This window comes from Balaenoptera physalus (assembly GCF_965194825.1).
Source record: "Balaenoptera physalus genome assembly, chromosome: 1".
Classification (NCBI taxonomy): Eukaryota; Metazoa; Chordata; class Mammalia; order Artiodactyla; family Balaenopteridae; genus Balaenoptera; species Balaenoptera physalus.
Window position 1 is genome coordinate 16,041,580 of NC_138882.1, and position 21,127 is coordinate 16,062,706.

General features: G+C 32.5%; 1 protein-coding gene across 2 annotated transcripts in view; it reads right to left on the reverse strand.

Moving 5' to 3' along the window:
- Nucleotides 1-21,127, reverse strand: part of USH2A (usherin) — a 794,931-nt gene that overhangs the window by 655,678 nt on the left and 118,126 nt on the right. The gene's annotated exons all lie outside the window — the stretch shown is intronic.

Genomic DNA, 21,127 nt, shown 5'->3' on the forward strand with positions numbered 1-21,127 from the left:
ACAAAGAATAAAAAGTTGAACAGACTGAAAAATCAACAACTCTCCCTGGATCCCTAAGTGGGGGACACAGGGCAAACATCTGTCCCCAGGATTGGAGAGACAGGCAAATAAAGGGAGTCTCAGCTATAGGATCAAAGACTCACTAGCAGAAACTTCCATGGGAACCAATGCTGGGGTAGAAAATCTGAATTATAATTGATATATTGCTGGAAGTTCACTGTGAACAAGTCTGATAGTTGAAAACTCCAGGGTAGTGTAGTTATAGGGGACCCTCAGCATTCTGTGAGATTTTCTTCCAGCAGCTTGACCAGGTTCTCACAGTAAATGAACTCAGGGGAAAATCCCCAGGTGCTTCTGGCAGAGGGAGAAGAAATGAAGCATTTTGAAGTACATCAGAGCACTCTGTTCTTAACGATATCTGCCTCAGGATAAATTAGTTAACCAGAGCCTAGAGACCTAGAGAAAGGACATACTCAACTCCGGCCCCCTCTAGTCACTCTGTCCCACCTAAAGGGGAGGTGGGGAGAGGGGAAAAAGAGGCACACATGAAGTTCACAGTCCAGAGACAAAGGCTTACTAAAAGACTGAAAACTAAAGGGAAGTAGAAAATAGTAAAACTAACATTTAATAATCATAAGACTATAGAACACTTGCCCTCCCCTCACTCCTCACCAGCACATTGCTAAAAAAACTTATTTACAACAGTTCCTCTCACCTGGCACATCATGTCTGGCTTTCAAGAAAAGAATTACAAGGCATACCAGAAGGCAAAAAACACAATTTGAAGAGAAAAAGCAAGCATCAGAACCAGATATGACAGAGACGTTGATGTTAGAATTATCAGGCAAGGAATTTAAAACAACTATGATCAATATGCTAAGTGCCCTAATGGAAAAAGTAAACAGCATGCAAGAACAGATGGGCAATATAAGCAGAGAGATGGAAATTCTACAAAAGAACCAAAAAGAAATGCTAGAGATCAAAAACACTGTACCAGAAATGAAGAATGCCTCTGATGAGCTTAGTAGTAGATTGAATACGGCTGGGGAAAGAATCTCTGAGCTAGATGAAATATCAATAGAAACCTCAAAAACCGAAAAGCAAAAAGGACAAAGACTGAAAAATCAGAACAGAAAATCCAAGGACTGTGGAACAACTATAAAAGGTGCAACATATGTATAATGGGAAGGAAATGAGAGGGAGAATGGAATAGAAGAAATATTTGAAACAATAATAACTGAGTATTTCCCCAACTTAATGTCAGACACCAAACCAAAGATCCAAGAAGCTCAGAAAACACCAAGAAAGATAAATGTCAAAAAACAAACAAAAAACCCCACCATACCTAGGCGTATCATTTTCAAACTACAGAAAATCAAAGATAAGGAAAAAATTCAGAAAGAGAAACCAAAGTTAAAATACACCTAACCTATATAGTAACAAAGAATTATATCTAACTTCTCCTCAGAAAACATGCAAGCAAGAAGAGAATTGTGTGAAGTACTTAAAGTGTTGAGAGAAAAAACCTACCAACCTAGAATTCTGTACTCTGCAAAATTATCCTACAAAAGTGAAGGAGAAATAAAGACTTGTCAGACAAACACAAATTGTGAAAATGTGTTGCCAGTAGACCCTACTTGCAAGAAATGTTAAAAGAAGTTTTCTAGAGAAAAGGAAAATAATATACATCAGAAACTTGGATATACATAAAGAAAGGAAGAGCATCAAAGAAGGATAAGTGAAGATAAAACTGTAAAAACTTCCTATCAGTTACAAAGGGAAAGGGAAATAGAAAATAGTAAAACTAACATTTAATAAACTGTAATTTAATATTAGAAACTTTGAGAATTATTTTCCTTGTAAACAATCATTCAATATCTTGAATAATGCTTGCTTTCTTATTCTGTAAATTTCCATATTGAGCAAGCATCTTTTCTCAGCCTTGAGAATTGTCATACTCCTTTCTAAGTATGGATCAGCCTGTTTCCATCATTTTCATGTTTGTGCTTTCACTGACGTGCAATATCTCTGAGATTCCTTTAATGTAAAGTTTTTGTTGGCATCATTTCCTCTAGAACATCTTTACCTATTCATCATAACCAATGTCCTCATTTATGCTAAATTCACATTTATTAAGTTGCCCTGGCTGCCTATATAAAGTATTCCAAATGATGACAGTGATCAGCTATTTGTTCTCTAAAAAGAAATATTTAATTGAAATTTCACTCCCAAAACATTCTTTCTTTCCATCTTTGTTGGCCAATTCTTCTTTTTTGAATATTCATATTTACAAAATGTCACATGGGTTTATCACCTAAAAAGAGGCTAGACCACTACAAGCTTCTCTGTGAATGAACTGATTAATGGATGTGCACTGACCAGTCACCAATAGAGTGAAAGAAGCTGCATGATTGGTCACTGATCATGATGTGCAACAGTTATATATATAATTTGTAGACTGACAAGCCAGCAGCAAAATTTGTATTTTATGAAATTACTTACAGGTAATATACCATGATAACTAATATTTGAACCATGTTTTTAGAGGATTGGTGTTTAACTAAAACAGACCTGTTATGTACTGGATCAATTAAAGCTAGAAATTTTTTTTAATTAGTGCTTTTAGCATCTAATATACATACAATTTATGGACAAAGCAAAATTTATTCCATAGATTAAGGAACTATTCATGGGAACTGTGTTAAAATTTTAGCATAATTATGTACTTCATAAAAGTAATACTATCCCTTTCATAAAATAAATAAATGAAGTAGAAAATTAAAATCACTGATAATTCAACTGCCAAATGATAAGCTACAATATTTTAATGATTTTTTTCAAAACTTATAAATGTGTATTTTTTTCCTTTTTCTCAAAATTAAGAATACACAAAAACACACATATAACCCATACTATTACGTATCTCTTATCATTAAATATCATGAATTTTATTGCATTATTTATCATATTATTCATAAAATAACTTATTTAGCCAGTCTGCAACTACAGCAGAAACACTTTGCTTCTTCTAATTTTTTGTTTTTCTTGTGGATATTTCCTTAACAAAATTATAAGTGATAAAGTTATATCATAAGAATGTAAATATTTTAAACAATTTTGTGAAATATGACCACTTTCTTCTAGAAAAATTAAACTAATTTATAATCCCACAAGTAGTATCTGAGAATGTCCATTTTCCTGTGTTCTGCTCAACTAAAGTCTATGATTATCTCTTCACTATTTTGATTTTAGAAAAGTATCAATCACTGTTTCAGTATGTATGTTGTTGATTACTAGTAAGGTTTTATATTTTTCATCTAGTTTTGATAAAATATAATATTTTTGTGAGAAAATTGCTCATTTTTATTTTGCATATTCATTTTTTCTTATTGCTTTTAAATATCTTTTCATTATTAGGTACATTTTTCTTTGCCTGTCAAATAGTGAGGATTTAGTTCATAATTTTCAATATATACTTATATTTTATTTTCTTTTTCTACTTTACTTCTACATTATTGGCCAAAAATTTTAACACCATAGTTAATAAGTATGCCATAGTGGTGACGGTGGATGTATTTGTATTATTTCTGACTTTAATAGAAATGTCTTTAATATTACAACTTTTATAATGATGTTGGCCATTGATTTTAGGTAGATGATCTTTATCACTTAAAAGGAGAAATCTCTATTCCAAAATAAACAAGGTGATTTTATATAAAAACAAAATATTGTCAATTTTATTAAATGTTCTGAATCAACTGACCTACTGAACTGAAAAATGATGTTATAGGTTAACAGGTTAATTAAAATCTATGATTGCATTCTTAGAATAAACTCAACATCATTAATGGCAAATAATAATGGTAAATAATGGTTAAAGTTATGTAGGATTTCTGCATTTATAGTCATAAATTCTATTGCTCCTGTTTTTATACAGACATTAAAATAAATAAAACCTTAAAACTTTAATAAGGAATAAATATGTATTTGTATTAAGTTAATTTCAATGTCTGAATGATTAACAAATTTTCATTTTGTACACTAAAACCTATTATAGTTTGTCAAGTTACACTGCAGTTAAATTATGATTGATTCTAGATAAGACTTGAAATAAATATGTACATACCAATAAATATGTACATTCTTACCCTTTTTTTTTTTTTGGCTGTAAAATACTTAACGTGACTTCTGAAAGTACCCAACTTTTTCCATAGTCACATACATAAATTAGGAACCAGAAGAGTCAAACCATGTAAAATAAAGTATCAAAAAGTCTCCTCATGTGTTCACAATAATAGTCCTTTGTTTTTTTAATTAACATTTTTTAAAACTATTTTGATATTTTGGACAACAAATGTCATTCCCTTTTTCTATTTTCTGCAATAAGTATCTACTATTTCAGAACAGTTTATTTGACATATTTCATAATTATTATTGGAACAAACTCTAGTCAAAAGCATTTTATCCAGTATTTATTTTGCCCTACTAGTTCATGGCTGAACAATTTCTTCCCTTAATATTTTTAAACATAGAAAGAAAAATAATAAGAATTTAATTGTCCAATGTTCTGTTCTTTTATGGTATGCTGAAAAGTTTAGTATGTAAACACATTGAGTCCTTCTACTTAGCTGAGGAGGAAAAGAAAAAAGACAGACAGAGAAGAGAATGAGAATGTAAATATTAAGTCAGTTTTCATGTCAGGTAAGGCTGCATTCTAATTATTGATAAAGTATGCACGCTTACACTTTGGCCTATTAAAAAAATCGGTATCATATTTGTCTTGGAATGAAGAAGATTGTTTTCCACAAGATCATTTATAACCTTTTGGGCTGAATAGCTGTCCCTCTTCTCTTCTCTCCCTGCACTCTATTAATACCTTGACCCTGCTCCTATCACTTTGAACTCAAATGATTGGTTTGCTTACATGTATCTTTCAGGAAATGCAACTTACTGATTTTTATACTCCTGTAGTCATCCTCACAGTAGGAGTTTAATAGACAATTGCTAAGGTGCTAACTGAAAATTCACTTCTAATGATATTAATTTCCAAACAAAGTCATTCTTGAAAAAATTTAGAGAGGGGTACAATGGGAACAATTAATAAACAGTAATGTTTATGTAAAGTGTTCACAATTGCATGGTATTTGGTGACTTGCAATAAACCACCTAAAAATATAAAATGAAACACATTTTGTAAAAGATATGTAGCATTCAGTAGGGTAGTGTCAACTATGGGTCTTTGGCCAAAAAAAATTAAAAGTGGGGGAATTGACCTCTTTAAGTTTTCTCTCATCAGCAATAACCATTTGTAAATCAATTTTATTTTGTATAGTCAAAAGTTAGAAATTAGGGATAGGCTGAAGTCAGACATCTTAGTTCAATTATTGGTACTGTCACTAACTGTGAAAAGTAACATGAACTGCATACTTTCTATGTTCTGGGCACTATATTAAGCATTTAAAATGAATTATTACATTGAATCCTCTAGGCTTTGTATTATATGGTATCCCACATCTGATTTCTGTTCTTGATTTTGCTAGCCCTGTGTTTTTGTATAATTAATTCTATCTCTTTAAACCTAATTTTTCTCATCTAACATGGGGGGTAATAATTCTTGCCTCTTAGAGATGTTGTAAAGTCCAAGTACTTAGCAGAGTGTCTGTCACATCATAAGCCCTCAGTAAACATTGTCTACTACTTTATTGTTAGATTAGCAATTGAGGATCAAAGAGGTTAAGTAATGTGAAAACTATCATTGAACAATAAGTCCCTGAGTCTACTTTAACTCTGAATCTCAGATTCCTCATCTCTAAAAGGAAGGCGATGTAACACACTTTAATTGTTACTGACTCAAAATAATCTGAGGATAAGTGGCAATATTTTAAAAATGCTCTACAGCAGACAATAACACAACATGGTAAATCAACTATACTCCAATAAAAATTTTAAAGAAATAAAAAGTGTTCAACACAAAGCCTGGCACATACTACGCTTTCAAAATCTGGAAGTTACAAGATGGAGGAGGAGGAATGAGGAGGACGAGCAGGGTAAAAATCCAACGGTTGGAGGGGGGGGCTTCCCTGGTGGCGCAGTGGTTGAGAATCTGCCTGCCAGTGCAGGGGACACGGGTTCGAGCCCTGGTCTGGGAGGATCCTACATGCCGCGGAGCAACTAAGCCCGTGAGCCACAACTACTGAGCCTGCGCGTCTGGAGCCTGTGCTCCCAACAAGAGAGGCCGCGATAGCGAGAGGCCCGCACACCGCGATGAAGAGTGGCCCCCGCTTGCCACAACTAGAGAAAGCCCTCGCACAGAAATGAAGATCCAACACAGCCATAAATAAATAAATAAACAAATACTTAAAAAAAAAAAATCCAACAGAGGTGTTGATCTCAAGTTCAAATGACACCAGCAGTATGTAAGACAGTCCCTATGTAATATATTGTCTACAACAACCATTGATAGGGGATTTTTGTGATCATAAATGTACTGGTCTGATTTAGATGATGTAGCCTACAGAGTGGACCAAGGAGCAATTTATGACCAAAATGCATTTCTGGTTTATCATCTGTAGCTACAACTACTGAGGAGGTCTCATCTACACTTCATTCCTAGTAGCCATCAGACATCACCAGGATATCATTTCTAGTAGCCCTAAGTGTGGATAAGAAGGATAGATGAATACTCACTCTGACCTCCTGGCTTTGGAGAAGAGAAATGTGCTTATTATATTTTCTTCCCCAGGTCAATTAGCCATGCAATTAACCTCATTCCCAATGTTTTAAAAACTCTATCCCACTGCAAAACCTCGGCCAAATGCAAAATTTTGCTTCAATGCCTGAAGTCTATTTTTTTTTTTTTTTACTTCATTTAAAAGTATTCTTATTGACGTCTGTGCTCTCCCAATGATGGTGTGAATATTATTCAAGTTACGCTTTCTTGCATAACTTGGTGGAAGTGATGATATGCAACCTGTGGTCCTGTCACACTGATTACAGATGCAGTTTGTCTTCAACAAAGCAACTGCCGGCTGTTGGAGTTTGGGATGTTGCCTACATGAACTAGTGGAATGAATCCAGCAAAAGCATTCCTTTGATATTCTTACGAAAACAACGTTTATGCTTTTAGACTGTGATCTAAAAAGATTCCTTTGAGATTTTATCCTTACTGTCAACTTAGAAGCCATCATCAAAAAGTCTTTTTGTAAATAATACTGGAATAAATACTTTACTGATATTCTAAAGATACAGTCCTCGCTCCTTTAATGTTTAAAAACAAAGAGGAATTTGCCACTAATCTAATGGGTTGATTTGAGTCTGACCAAGTAGTTGTTAGGTGGCTAGCTTTCTTTTTTGTGGACAATAAAAAACCTACAGAAATATTGGTAATATTTTAGTCTTTTCTAGAGAAAGCAAGCATAGCTAGCATTTTTCAACTCTCAAATATTTTTTGGAAAAAAAAAATTCTAACATTAGGGTGCAAGAGTTTGTAGAAACGGCCAGTACAGACAATATTTCTAGGATGGGAGTTTGTCCACAGCTTTCAGAACAGCATATGTGTACATTCCACTGGACCCAACAATTCCACTGGGAATTCAGAAAAGTACATTTTTAAAACTATTTGAGAAAGAATTTTTTTATAATGTGGTCTTTATAATAAGAAAGAAAAGGATACAAGATAAATGTCCAAAATTAAAGAAATGGCTAAAAAATATCATATATCTTCAAAGAAATATAATACAACCATTCATAAGGACAAATGTAGATAAGTATTTATAATACAATTTGAATTTAAAAACCAAGTGAAAAGTAGTATGTAGAGTATAATCCTATTTTCTAGATAAAGGTAGACTCATCTGTGAATATGAATACAGAGATACAACTTTAAGAAGACAGAGATAGATGACACAGATTTCTTTAGTAGAATATCAATAATAAAAAATCTGAAAGGATGGAAACTATTTGCCAAGGTTGTCTAGGGGCGGTAGGGTTACAGATGACTTACTTTTTATAACATTATTTCTTTCCACAGTGTGCATTTATTAGTAATGTATTAAAAATTGTGTGTAAATAAAATGCAACTGCATGGATGATTACAAGAAAATTATACATTATTTGTATCATTTGCATGTAACATTTTGCTAAGAAAAGCTATGAAAATTAAAATGTTCTTATTTTAAATTACACACAGATCAATAAGACACTACAGAGAAAATGACTCTCTCTTTGAGCATAATGTAGGCTGAAAGAGTACATGAATTACCAGTAAACAGAACATGTTTTTTAAACGATAGAAGATTTTCAAAATGATGAGATTAACATGTAGAAGCAAGAATTTTGAGAAATGACAGCTTAAATTTCTGTTTTAAAGTTTGATTTAAAACATACACAACTATGGCACCTTGACACACATTTTGGCCTCTGATCTTAAGGATGAAGCTGTGTTTTTATCATTTTATGTGGTTTACAAAGACAGATAAAAGAGAAGGAATACTCTGTAGCCTATTTTTTTATTACAACATTTCATAAAACTGTTACATTTTTCATCTTATAATTCTGTTTCTCACAACTCCTTTTCGATAATACAAAGAAAATCGTGAAAAATGGAAGAAATAATAATTAAGGGCATGATGAGTAAGTGTTTGAATTCTCACAATTATTTCTATCTTTTCTGTTAATGACTTTTAAAGTTTCATTTAAAATCTAGAAATAGTTGTATATCTTATATTTTGGTTCTGAACCAAATGTTTTTCTACCTAACGTTCTCCCGATCTCCAGTTGATCACTTGTCACTTTTGATTATGTTTCAGTTTCTTCTGTACCAACTGGATTCCCCCTGATAGGTCCCTGGTTGTTCAAATTATAAGGTTAGACAATGGTTATATCAGGGTGAGGACCTTTATCAACTGATTCATTTAATTGCTTTCATTCTGATAGCATCTTAAAGGCTACTAATCAACTCCCCTAAGTTGCATCCAAATACTTTGACATGTTCAGGTAGACAAATCATAGAATAATCATTGAATATAGAAGACACTGATGACATTTATTTTACTACATTATGTATTAATATTACACAATGACATTTCTCTCTTCTGGACCATTAAACTGGAATAGTGTTCTTTTGTTACTATTACAGACCAGCAAAGACAGTCTTTCAAAGATTATCCACAGGTCCAAAAGCACTTTTATCAACTCTACTCCCATCAGTCTCAATTTTGATCTACTATTGCGAATATTTCAAATCTGATCCAAATTTACAGAAAAAGCACAAACATACATATAGTCCCATTTTCAAAAATGTAACTATAGCAGCAGCACATTTCTTCAGTCACTTATCCAGCAATCTTAAATGCTCATTATGTGTCTTTGAAGGAAGGAAGAAAATGTCCTCTTAGCCAAAAATACATAAAGACCATGGGAAGATGGGAGGTGGGTGGGGTCGTCCCACAAGTTACTAACAGAAGAGTTCAACAGACTCAACCGTCCAACAGACTTCAATGCCCTTTGAAAGCTCAAGTTCATAATGATGACCATGAGTCATCGAAAACAACTTGTCTTTAACAGTCACAGGTTAAGAGAACAAAGAAGTGAACAATTTGTTTTTGAATGATTTCAAAAAACAGATTAAAACTTCTTTTAATGTTCATTTTAAAAGATCACATCTGGAAAATTTACAAAGAGTAGTTAATTCCACAATTCTGGTAAATAAATGAAATAATCCTTTTTTTAAAGTCTAGTGCATACCATACAGGCTAAAATTTTAGAGGTGCAAAGAAGAACTATGGGTACTGACTTATCTCCATAAGCATGCATAGAGAAAACAGCATTTTGTCTATACTTTTAAAATCACTGCAATTATCATAGAATATTATAATAGTACTTTACTTCTCTGTTGTCCTTGTTAGATTCTGAGCTTCCTTAAGCAGGAACCAGATTTTATTGATCTAATGAATCCCAGCATAATGCCTGGAACTTTGTAACTGCTCAATAAATGTTTATTGGGTGAGGGAATGAACAAATGAATGTATGAATGAGTGAATAAATCAATGAACGGTTGATGCAACAAAAGCTCATTTCTATCAGTGAATTCATTTCTTTCATTCCTGGCTCTAGCAAAAAAAACAAAAGTGAGACAAAATTATTTCCCTTTCTACCCTCAACAGTAAAATGCCCACAGACGTCTTTATCTAGGCAATGCTTCCCATGTACTAAGAATAGCTAAGGCTTATGGTGTCAGGCCTAAGTGCTTCCTATGTATTTGATGACTAAATCTCTCCAACAACCTATGAAGTAGTAGTTGCTATTACCTCTGTTTAACAACTGAGAAAACTGAGGAATAGGAAAGAAATTGAATAAATTTCTAAAATCATCCAGTAGAATGTCAACTAGTATAAACTAGAATGTAAAAATTTCTAAGGGCAGGAAAGCTTGTTGGTTTTTATTCATTACTATATTTCCAGGGCCTAGAGGAAGCCCTAACACATAGCAGGTATTCAGTTTAGATACACAAATGATAGATACATATGTACATACACACATAGGTAGATAGATAGCCCTTGCTCCTAGTCACCATGCTAGACTGTCTCCAGGGATAGAAGATGACCTCTGAGGGAGGGAGGTGTTGAGTGGATTCACTATGGCTAGATGTCCATTCTTACCTCCTTCGGCTCAGAGTCTAAACTGGATGGCAGAGCCCGGGAAACCCAAACTAGGAGTCACCCCACTCCTGGCTGGAAAATTCAGAGGTATGTAGGCATCCCCTGCCTCTATGGGAAGGGAAGCAAGGCAATCTGTTTCAAAGTGAGAGATTATAAACTGCTCCCTTTTTAGTCAGTATAGTACTACTTACTGAGCTAAAAGAGGTTATTTGTTACACTATTCCCAAATGGCCTAAATGAATTAGAGATCTTTGGAAGGTCTGTAAATTGCTCCTTTCTCATCAGTAGAAGCCAGACCAGTAGGTTGGAAATTTTAAGAGTCTTAAATCTCTAATAATAATAATTGTCCTCAGGCCCTATTCACAGCTTCCTCTTTCCTTCGAATGTAGTGGTAGTTGTATTTCAAATGATGCAATTTCGTGTGATTTCTTTTGTCTACTAGATAGAGAAGTCATCTTTATAAACATAAAAACTTCAGTGTACTCATGTAACTATTTTTTCCAATAGAAGTTTCTCCAGGTATCTCTAATGTTCCAATCATAAAGGTATTGTTACACAAACTTGTTAATTTATCATCACGATAGATTGGGTGGGGTGGGTGTGGAAGCATAGATAAAACTTCCAACTCCGGAGAGAATCTAGACAGGAAATGGCTGAATGCTTTGCACACAATAAGTGAGCAATATATGTTTGATAAATGCATGAATGTATGGAGGAATGACCTAATAGATTGCTTACATTTATAACATGCTGCAGGATGGTACCTTAGTACGTGCGGTATTTAATTAAATAGTAACATAAAAGGTTTAAAGGTAAATGCAATATTTTACCTGCAGAATTTTACCTATGGATTACTATGTAATCTTAATTAGCAAATTTAAAACAATTACCATGCTTCACCATTGAGAAGACAGAAATGTTCATGTATTTATCCTTCAATGATATATTCCTTTCTCAGTAATTATCTTTCCCCTAGTTAGAAATCCTCATATAATTAAAGTGCCCACAGAAAAATTGTACTTACCTGCTTTCTAGGTGCTAAAATTAATAGCATCAATTAAATAACTACTAATACTATTCGACAATACTGATCAGACATTGGTGGCAATACAATGATTGTGAATACTTAATATACAAAGCCTGTCTGGCAATTCAACTATTGATATGTGGTGGCTACTTTTAGAAACTTTCTAATTCATGCAATGCCTTGTCTGTACCTCTACAGGCACTGTGCAATGGAGGATTAGAAAATCATCCAATAAAACAAATTTTAATAATGTGTGAAACAAAATCTACACTTGCAAAAGTAGACTGTAGGCAGAATTATTCAGACAACTGATTCAGTTCTACACATCATCTCTGTATAAATATAACTGATAGCCTATGTACTTTTAAGCACAGGGTTCTTTACCATGTGATTTGTGAATACAGACCATCTAACTATGGCTAGTTGTTGAATGAAGCAGAAGCACCTGGATGATGGGCCCCGGAGTTTTATTCATTAATTTTGAATACTGATGGTGTTTGATATTTGATTTTTCCCTTGAGCTTTCTGTTCTTTGTTTTCCCCCTCTTTCTTTTGATTGTGTGACTCGCTCAGTGCACTAAAAAGACACATGTGAAGATACAACAGGTTTCCCCTAGAGTCCAGAAGGAGGACTTTAAGATTTGCTCAAGTTTGTGGGTAGTGGCCAAGCCAAAGCAATTCCACTGTGTAATATAATAATTTAACCCTGTTTATAGGCCAGAATATATGGCCTGGAGTAAATAACACATTTGTATAGTATAAACTGCATATTTTGAAAAGAAACTTAATGAAAAAGAAATGGATTATATTAAAAATGTTCTTTACATGCAACTGTTCCAAATAATATATGTAATACAAAATATGGATTCATATGGTAAGAGGCATAATCCATTATCTCTGTCGTTTAGTTTAATGAGTAGACATAAAAATGCATTTGAGTTCCTATTTGGATATAAAGCCAACTTACATTCCAAATTTTATCTAGTGCTAGACATGAGTACTAGATTAGTAAATTAAAAATCCTTTTATTAGTATAGCTGCATTTAATTTTTCCTTTTAAGGTTTAAAATGTCAACAATATTTATATTATTTGTTAATTACAAATTGTCAGCCTGAATCACTTGTTTGTATTAAAGTCATCTCCATGTATTATAGTAATTAGTGTCTTCCAGGGAATCTTTTTTGAATTTCATAAATGAAAGTCCTTCAATATTTTCAAATACTTGCACCTATAATCAAGATTTTATGGTTGTACTCTAGCATAAGGTTCTACATATAGAAGGCATTTCATAAATATTTGTTAAATGAAGAGAGCAAAGGATGAAGCTTCACATTAGAACAATAAGGGTACACAGTAATCATTAATTTTGTAATGGTGATTCCATGCTGAAGAGAGTAGCACCACCTCCACTGTCCTTACCGATAGCAAGAATACTTAACATAGATAATATGTTCCTAATAGACCAATAAATCAAATTATTATATTTTAGGAAAATTATGTTGAGATATTTAAGACATGCAAAATTTATAAAAACAGCAAATAATTGTGTTCCTTATTCACCACCTGATGAAAATAAAATAAAATGCCGTATACATTCCACCCTACCAATAACATCTGAATTTAGTAATATTCATTCACAAGTATTTCTTGATAATTATACTTTATATTTTTGTATTACTTGTAACATAGTATTGTTCTACATGGTTTTAATTTTACATAAATGGTATACTGTATGTATTATTCTAAAACAAGCTTTTTGCACTCCATTGTTTGAGAAGTCTAATGTTGACACAATACCTAAATTCATTCATATCCACTGCTGTATTTCTTTAAATATTTGCAGATTGTTTTTCCACAGTGGTGGCACCTTCCCATCAGTGGCATATCAGTGCTCAGTACGTAATTCACATCTTTGTCAGCATCTGAAATTTTCAGATTTTTTCATCTTTACCAACCTCATGGGTATAAACCGTTATCTCATAGTTTTGGTTACTTTATCAATAACCAGTAAAGGTTCAGATGTTTTCATATGTATATTGACCATTTAAGTTGCCACTTCTGGCCTCTTCTGTGAATTACCCATTCATTATTTTGGTAAGTTTTTCAATTAGTTTGTATGATTTAAAAGTTCCCTTGGTTATATGCATTGTGTTGCCAATATCATCTGCTAGTCTGTAGTTTTTCTCTTTTCTTAAAAAGGTAGCTTTTTATCCTGATGAACATGTGGTGATTTCTTATGGTTTATTTTGTAATTCCCTAGTAGTTAATAAAGTTGAATTCCTCTTTATACATTTTTTTGCCAATTTTTATATCTTTATGCGTGGTCTATTCCAGTCTGATTCCTATCTTTTTATCTTGAGCTCTTTGTTTTGTTTTGTTTTCACTCATCAGTTTGTTAGAGTTCTTATATACCCTGAATTGGAGATCTTTGATATTGTCTTGTAGCATATCTTCGGGTCTATTGGCTTCAGGTGGTAATAAAGTCTTTCAAATTACAAAAAAAAAAAAAAAAAAAAAAAGGTAGCTTTTGATGATTAGAAGTTTCTAATTTTAACATAGCCACATTTACCAATTTCTTCCTTTGTTAGTTTGTGCTTCATGTGTCCAAAAGTCCAAGGGAAAAATGTTATTTATCTTCATAATAAGACATCAGTGGCGTATCCCATATTTTCCAAGGGAAAAATGTTATTTATCTTCATAATAAGACAATATTGCGAAGGGCAAGACCCTGCCACTATCTTCCCCAAATTTATTTCCACTGTTTTCACTCCTCTAATCATCTTTATGTTAGAATAAGTTTGTCAAGTCACAGAAAAAAAATCTGTTGTAATATTTTGATTAGAATTAAATTGAATTTATATTATGATTGGGGAGAATTGACATCTGTTATATTAAATCTTCCTCTACATAAGCATGGTGTAGTTCTCCAATAATTTAGGTCTTCTAAATATTTTTCAATAATGTTTCCACCATACACATCATTTGGTAGGTTTTCCTTTGGATATTCCTATTAGTATCTCTTTTCAAATTAAGCTTCCTATCTGTTATTTTGTTATATAAAAGTCAATTGATTTCCATGAATCCATCCTACATCTAGGATTACTGAACTCATTAATATTTAATAATTTGTCGAGTTTTCTGGCATCTTATGACCGAATCATCTTGTCTTCATATACTGGCAGTTCAATTATTTCTCTTAAATATTTTTTATTGAATTATAGTTAATTTACAATGTTGTATTAGCTTCATGTGTATAGCAAAGTGATTCAGTTATATGTATTGATATATGTATATATATATATATATATATATATATACACATACATGTATATATTCTTTTTCAGATTCTTTTCCATTATAGGTTATTACAAGATATTGACTATAGTTCCCTGTGCTATACAGTAGATCCCTGTTGGTTACCTATTTTACATATAATAGCGTATATATGTTAATCCCAAATTCCTAATTTATCTCCCCTCTACCCGCGCTACCCACTTTGGTAACCATAAATTTGTTTCCTGTCTGTGAGTCTATTTCTGTTTTGTAAATAAGTTCATTTGTATCTTTTTTTTTTTAGATTCCACATATAAGTGATATCATATGATAGTTGCCTTTCTCTGATTTACTTCACTTAACATGATAATCTCCAGGTCCATCCATGTTGCTGCAAGTGGCATTATTTCATTCTTTTTTACGGCTAATATTCCATTGTATATATGTACCACATCTTCTTTATCCATTCATCTGTCAATGAACATTTAGGTTGCTTCCATGTCTTGGCTATTGTAAACAGTGTTGCAATGAACATTGGGGTGCATGTATCTTTTCAAATTAATTTTTCTCTGGATATATGCCCAATAGTAGGATTGCAGGATCATATGGTAACTCTATTTTTGTTTTTTTAAGGAACCTCCATACTGTTCTCCATAGTGGCTATACCAATTTACTTTCCCACCAAGAGTGTAGGCGGGTTCCTTTTTCTCCACACCCTCTCCAGCATGTATTATTTGTAGACTTTTTGATTATGGCCATTCTGAGTGGTGTGAGGTGATACCTCACTGCAGTTTTGATTTGCATTTCTCTAGTAATTAGCCAGGTTGAGCATCTTTTCATATGCCTGTTGGAATTATTTCTTTCCAATTCTTTAAGTGTTTATTTCTTTTTCTTATCATATTTAACTGGCTATATCCTTCAAAAATATGTTGAATAACAGACAATCTTATCTTATTGCTGACTTTAAAGGAAACCACCATTATGTGCACTGTTGTTTCTAGAAATTTGTAGATTTTTTTTTTATCAGGTTAAGGAAGTCTGCTTCAATTCAGAGTGTGTTGAAAATATTAATCTAGATGGATGTGATATGTTGTCAACTGCTGTTTTCCAAATCTATTGAAATGAGCATGTTTTTCCTCCCTTCATGAGTTAATGTGGTAAATTACATTAATGAATTTATTAATACTAAATTTCACTTGCATTCCTGGGAGAAACCCAATTTGGCTACTATATATTATTGTATTTATAAATAGCTAGATTTGGTTTGTTATTATTTTAAAATTTTAGTCTTATGTTTACAAGTGAGAATGATCTATAAATTTTCTTTTTTGTACTGTCTTTGTCTGATTTTGTTTCCTGGCCTCACTTCTATTGATAGAATTCAAAATAAAGATCTGTGCCCTCAGATAAAAACTTGGCATGCTGTATATTTAACTTATTAATTGCTGTTGAGTCTTCTATCCCCACCACCAATGCTTAAGAGAATGAAAAAACCTCTTCAAGAATAAAAATTGTGCTTTGCTCAGAGATGTAAATCTATTGCTCAGTAGATGAGTACTCAATAAAATTTTATTGGATTAACAAAAGATTCATAATTTTAGTTGGGGGTTATATTCTCTTATTCTATTTTCCTTGATGATTTACATAATGGTGAGGTGATTCAATGCAGTCATTCACTGAAAACTATTTAGTTAATGCCTACAATGTGTTCTGATTACAAATTCTATATAATTTATTAAGACCATCTTTATTGATTAATGCATGATCACTGTTTATAAATTTTCCACATGATCTTGACAAGAATGTGTATTTTTTCATTGCTGGACACAGGAATCTACTAGTTTAGGCTTCAAATTAGTTCAATCCTCAATTACTAAGGTTTTTCTTATTTATTTGTTCATTTCTGGACTGCCTGTTTGATCAATTACTAATGAGATATTATTAAAGTCACCTATATTGATGGTGGATTTGTCAATTTCTCCTTCCAGTTCTGTCAAATTTTGCTCTGTACTTTTGAATCTATAAGATGCATATAAGTTTAGAATTGTATCTTTTATCATTATGTAATGCACCTCTGTATCCCTAATAAAACTTTTTAAAGTCTATTTTACCTAATATTAATATAGCTTAAGCCAGCTTTCTTACATTTTCAAACTTTGTGTGTTTGTGTTTTAGGTACATATCTCACAGTCTAGAATCAGTATCATACTAAGCCATATTCAAGCCTGATCCACCAAAATATGTACTCTTATATACACTTATAAAATATCCTCCCACAGTTGGAACCAAGTGGTCTGAGAGCACACATTGTATGATTTCTTTTAAGTTTGTTCAGGTGCGTTTTATGGCCCAGAATGTGGTTAATCTAGTGCATGTTCCAAGTGAGCTTGAGAAGAATGCATATTCTGCAATTGTTGGACAAAGTAATCTACAGGTGTTCAGTTATATATCCAGTTGATTGAAAGTGTTGTTGAATTCAACTATGCCCTTACAGATTTTCTGCCTACTGGATCTGCCCATTTCTGAGAGAGGGGTGCTGAAGACCCTAACTATGACAGTGACTTCATCTATTGGTACTTCCTCTTCTATCAGCTTCTGCCTTGTGTACTTTGATGCTCTGTTGTTAGGCACAAGCACATTAAGGATTGTTATGTCTCCTTGTAGACTTGACCCTTTTACCACTATGTAATACCCCATCTTATCACTAATAATTTTCCTTGCTCTTAACTGTGCTCTGTCTGAAATTAATATTTCAGTATTTACTCTAGTGTTCTTTTGATTAGTGTTAACATGATATATCTTTCTCCATTCCTTTACTTTTAATCTATATGTGTCTTTATCTTTAATGTGGGTTTCTTGTAGACAACATATAGCTGTGTCATGTTTTTGATCCTCTCTGACAAACTCTTTTAATTGATGTTTAGGTCATTGATGTTTAAAGTAATTACTGACATATTTGGAGTAATGCCTATTGTATCTGTTACTTTTTTCTATTCATTGCCCTCATTCTTTGATTCTATTTTTATCTTCCACCCTTTCTGCCTTTTGTTGTTTTAATTGTGGATTTGATGTGATTCCATTTGCTCTCTTTTCTAAGCATATCAATTATCCTTTTTTTTTTTTTTACTTTTTAAAAAAGTGGATGTCCTAGAGTTTGTATTATACATTTCCAACTAATTTACAATAATTTACAACTAATCTAAGTCCACTTTCAAATAACACTACACCACTTCATGGGTAGAATAAGTACTTTAACAAAACAAAGCACCGCTAGATCCTCTCTTTTGTCCCTTGTATCATTGTTGCCACTTGATTCGCTAATACATAAGCTATAATCATCAAGTATGGAGTTGGCCAAAAAGTTCATTCAGGTTTTCCATCTTACTGAAAAATCCGAACGAACTTTTTGGCCAATCCAATATATTGTGCAATTATTATTTTAAACAAATTGTTATCTTTTAGATCAATTAAAATAAGAAAATCAAATGTTTTATTTTATCTTCACTTATTTCATCTCTAAGTCACTTCCTTTCTTTATGTAGATCCAAGCTTCTGATCTATATCATTCTCCTTCTCTCTGAAGAACTTCTTTGTTCTCTGAAGAAATCTCTGAAGAATTTCTTGCAAACAAGTCTACTGACAACAAATTCCCTCAATTTTGTTTGAGAAAGTTTTCACTTCTCCTTCACTTTTGAAGGATAATTTTGCAAGTTACAGAATTCTAGGTTGGTGGGTTGTGTCTCTCAACACTTGAAATATTTAATTTTCCTTGTGTGCATGGTTTCTGACATGTCAGAAGTAATTCTTATCTTTGTTCCTCTATAGGTTAGGTTTTTTTTGTTTTTTCTTTCTGGTTTCTTTTCAGATTTTTTCTTTATCTTTGATTTCCTGTGGTTTGAATATGATATACCTGGGTGTAAATTTTTGGAATTTATTTTGCTTGGTGTTCTCAGGCTTTCGGGATTAGTAGTTTGGTGTCTGACATTCATTTGGGAAATTCTCAGTCATTATTGCTTCTTCTTTTCCATTTCTTTCTTCTCTTTCTAGTATTTCCATTATGCATATATTATATCTTTTGTAACTGTCCCACAGTTCTTGGATATTCTTTTTTTTTAATCATTTTTCTCTTTGCTATTCAGTTTTGGAAGTTTCTATTGACATATCCTCAAGCTCAGAGATTTTTTCTTCAGCCATGTCCAGTCTACTAATGAATCCATCAAAGACATCCTTCATTCCTGTTATAGTGTTTTTGATCTCTAGCATTTTTTTTTTTTTTTTTTTTAGAATTTCCATCTTTCTGCTTACATTACCCATCTGTTCTTGTATATTATATCATTTTCCCATTAGAACCTGTAGCATATTAATTATAGTTGTTTTAACTTTCCAATCTGATAATTCCAACATTTCTACTATATCTGAATCTGGATCTGAAGTTTGCTCTGTCTCTTTAAACTGTACTTTTTGTCTTTTAGTACGCCTTTTAATTTTTTTTTGAAAACTGCACATTATGTACTGGATTAAAGGAACTCCATAAAAATAGGCCTTTAGTGATGTGGTCTAAGGTGTGGGGTGTGGGGAAGTGTTCAACAGCCTTATAATTAGGTCTCAGGCTTTTAATGAGTGTGCAACAGTCCCTCAGTCTGACCCCTTAGACACAGCAGGATGACTAGAGGGGGCTGGAGTCGAATATTTTTCCTTTCCCTTAATTGTATTTTAATGTCCATTTTAGGAGTATCTTGCTATTTTATACACTCCACCATCTGTAATGCTATTATTAATAGAGTTTACATTTATTATTAAATATATCATTATTAAACAATGTTATTATTTAATACAGCTTATATATATTTACTGGTTCACTTGCTTATAATTCCTTCTTGCATATCAGGCCTTTTTTTCTGAAATCATTATATTTCTTTATGAAGTATAGCCTTTAAAAATTCTTTTAGTGAATCTTCTGGTGGTAAAGTTGACAAATTTTGGTTAGACAAAAATGTATTTTTTCTCCCTTGTTGTTAATTGATAGTTTAGCTACAAATACAATTCTAGGTTTGTTGGTTACTTTCTCTTTGCAATTCAGAGGTATTGTACTATTCCACTGTCTTCTGGCTTCTACTGTGGATTGAGATATCCAATGTCACAGTTTCTTATAAATTCAGATCTATAAATAATTTATCTTTTTCTCTGGTTACTTTTTAGTATCTACTCTTGGTCTTTGATGATCATCAGATTCATTATATCTTACCTATGTATTTTTTTCATAGTCTACTTAGGATTCAGAAGAATCATGCCATTCCTTAGCTTTGGACAATTATTTACCCTTATCCCGTTAAATATCATATTTCTTCATTTGTATATGTTCATCATCTCTATTTACTTCTTCTATAAAGCTGTCACAATCTATCCCCTTGATCCTAACCTCTTTTTCACGTTTTAAACTTGCATTTTAAAGACATTTATGTATATACCTATCTCAGGGAAACAAGTATAAGTGTTTTTCAAAGATTAATAATATCATCCACGTGTCACATAGGAAATGAAATTCTTGACCTTGACTCACTAAATGTACATCTAATGGAGATTCTATAATACAAACTGCCAGAATGCTAGTTACATGAAAATGAATTAATTCATTAGTGTTACAAAACTACTGTATAAAATGAAATACATTTAGAGTAAAAAATTTCTGTGAGCAAACAGAAAACATAAGTAGTCATAAAGCTCGATGTGTAATAAAAATATGACACAAGTTAGTCATGATGACTCATACTTCTGGACTTCAGTGCTCCAAAGGAATACAGTCTCTCAAATAACAGGAAATATTCATTTACATAAAAAGCAATGTAGAGTGTGACGCTGGCACCACTCAAATTATTGAATGGTAGGAAAGTTTATTATATAAAATGCTTTAAGCTGGCTCTGCTATTTATAATACTAACAAAAATGCATACTGATGGTTTGATTTTAGTTAAAATTCATAAAATCCATGATTAATGTTATAAAAGGGTCACAAATCAGAGCCACAGAATAAGGGAAGTATTCATGGTTCCTAATAAATTGCTCTGTGAATGCTTGACCACCCCTGCAGACAATGATGTCACACGATGATGAAAGACTAGTTAAGTAGCCAACAAAGTGCCAGTGCTTGGCAGAGGCAGTGGTCAGCGC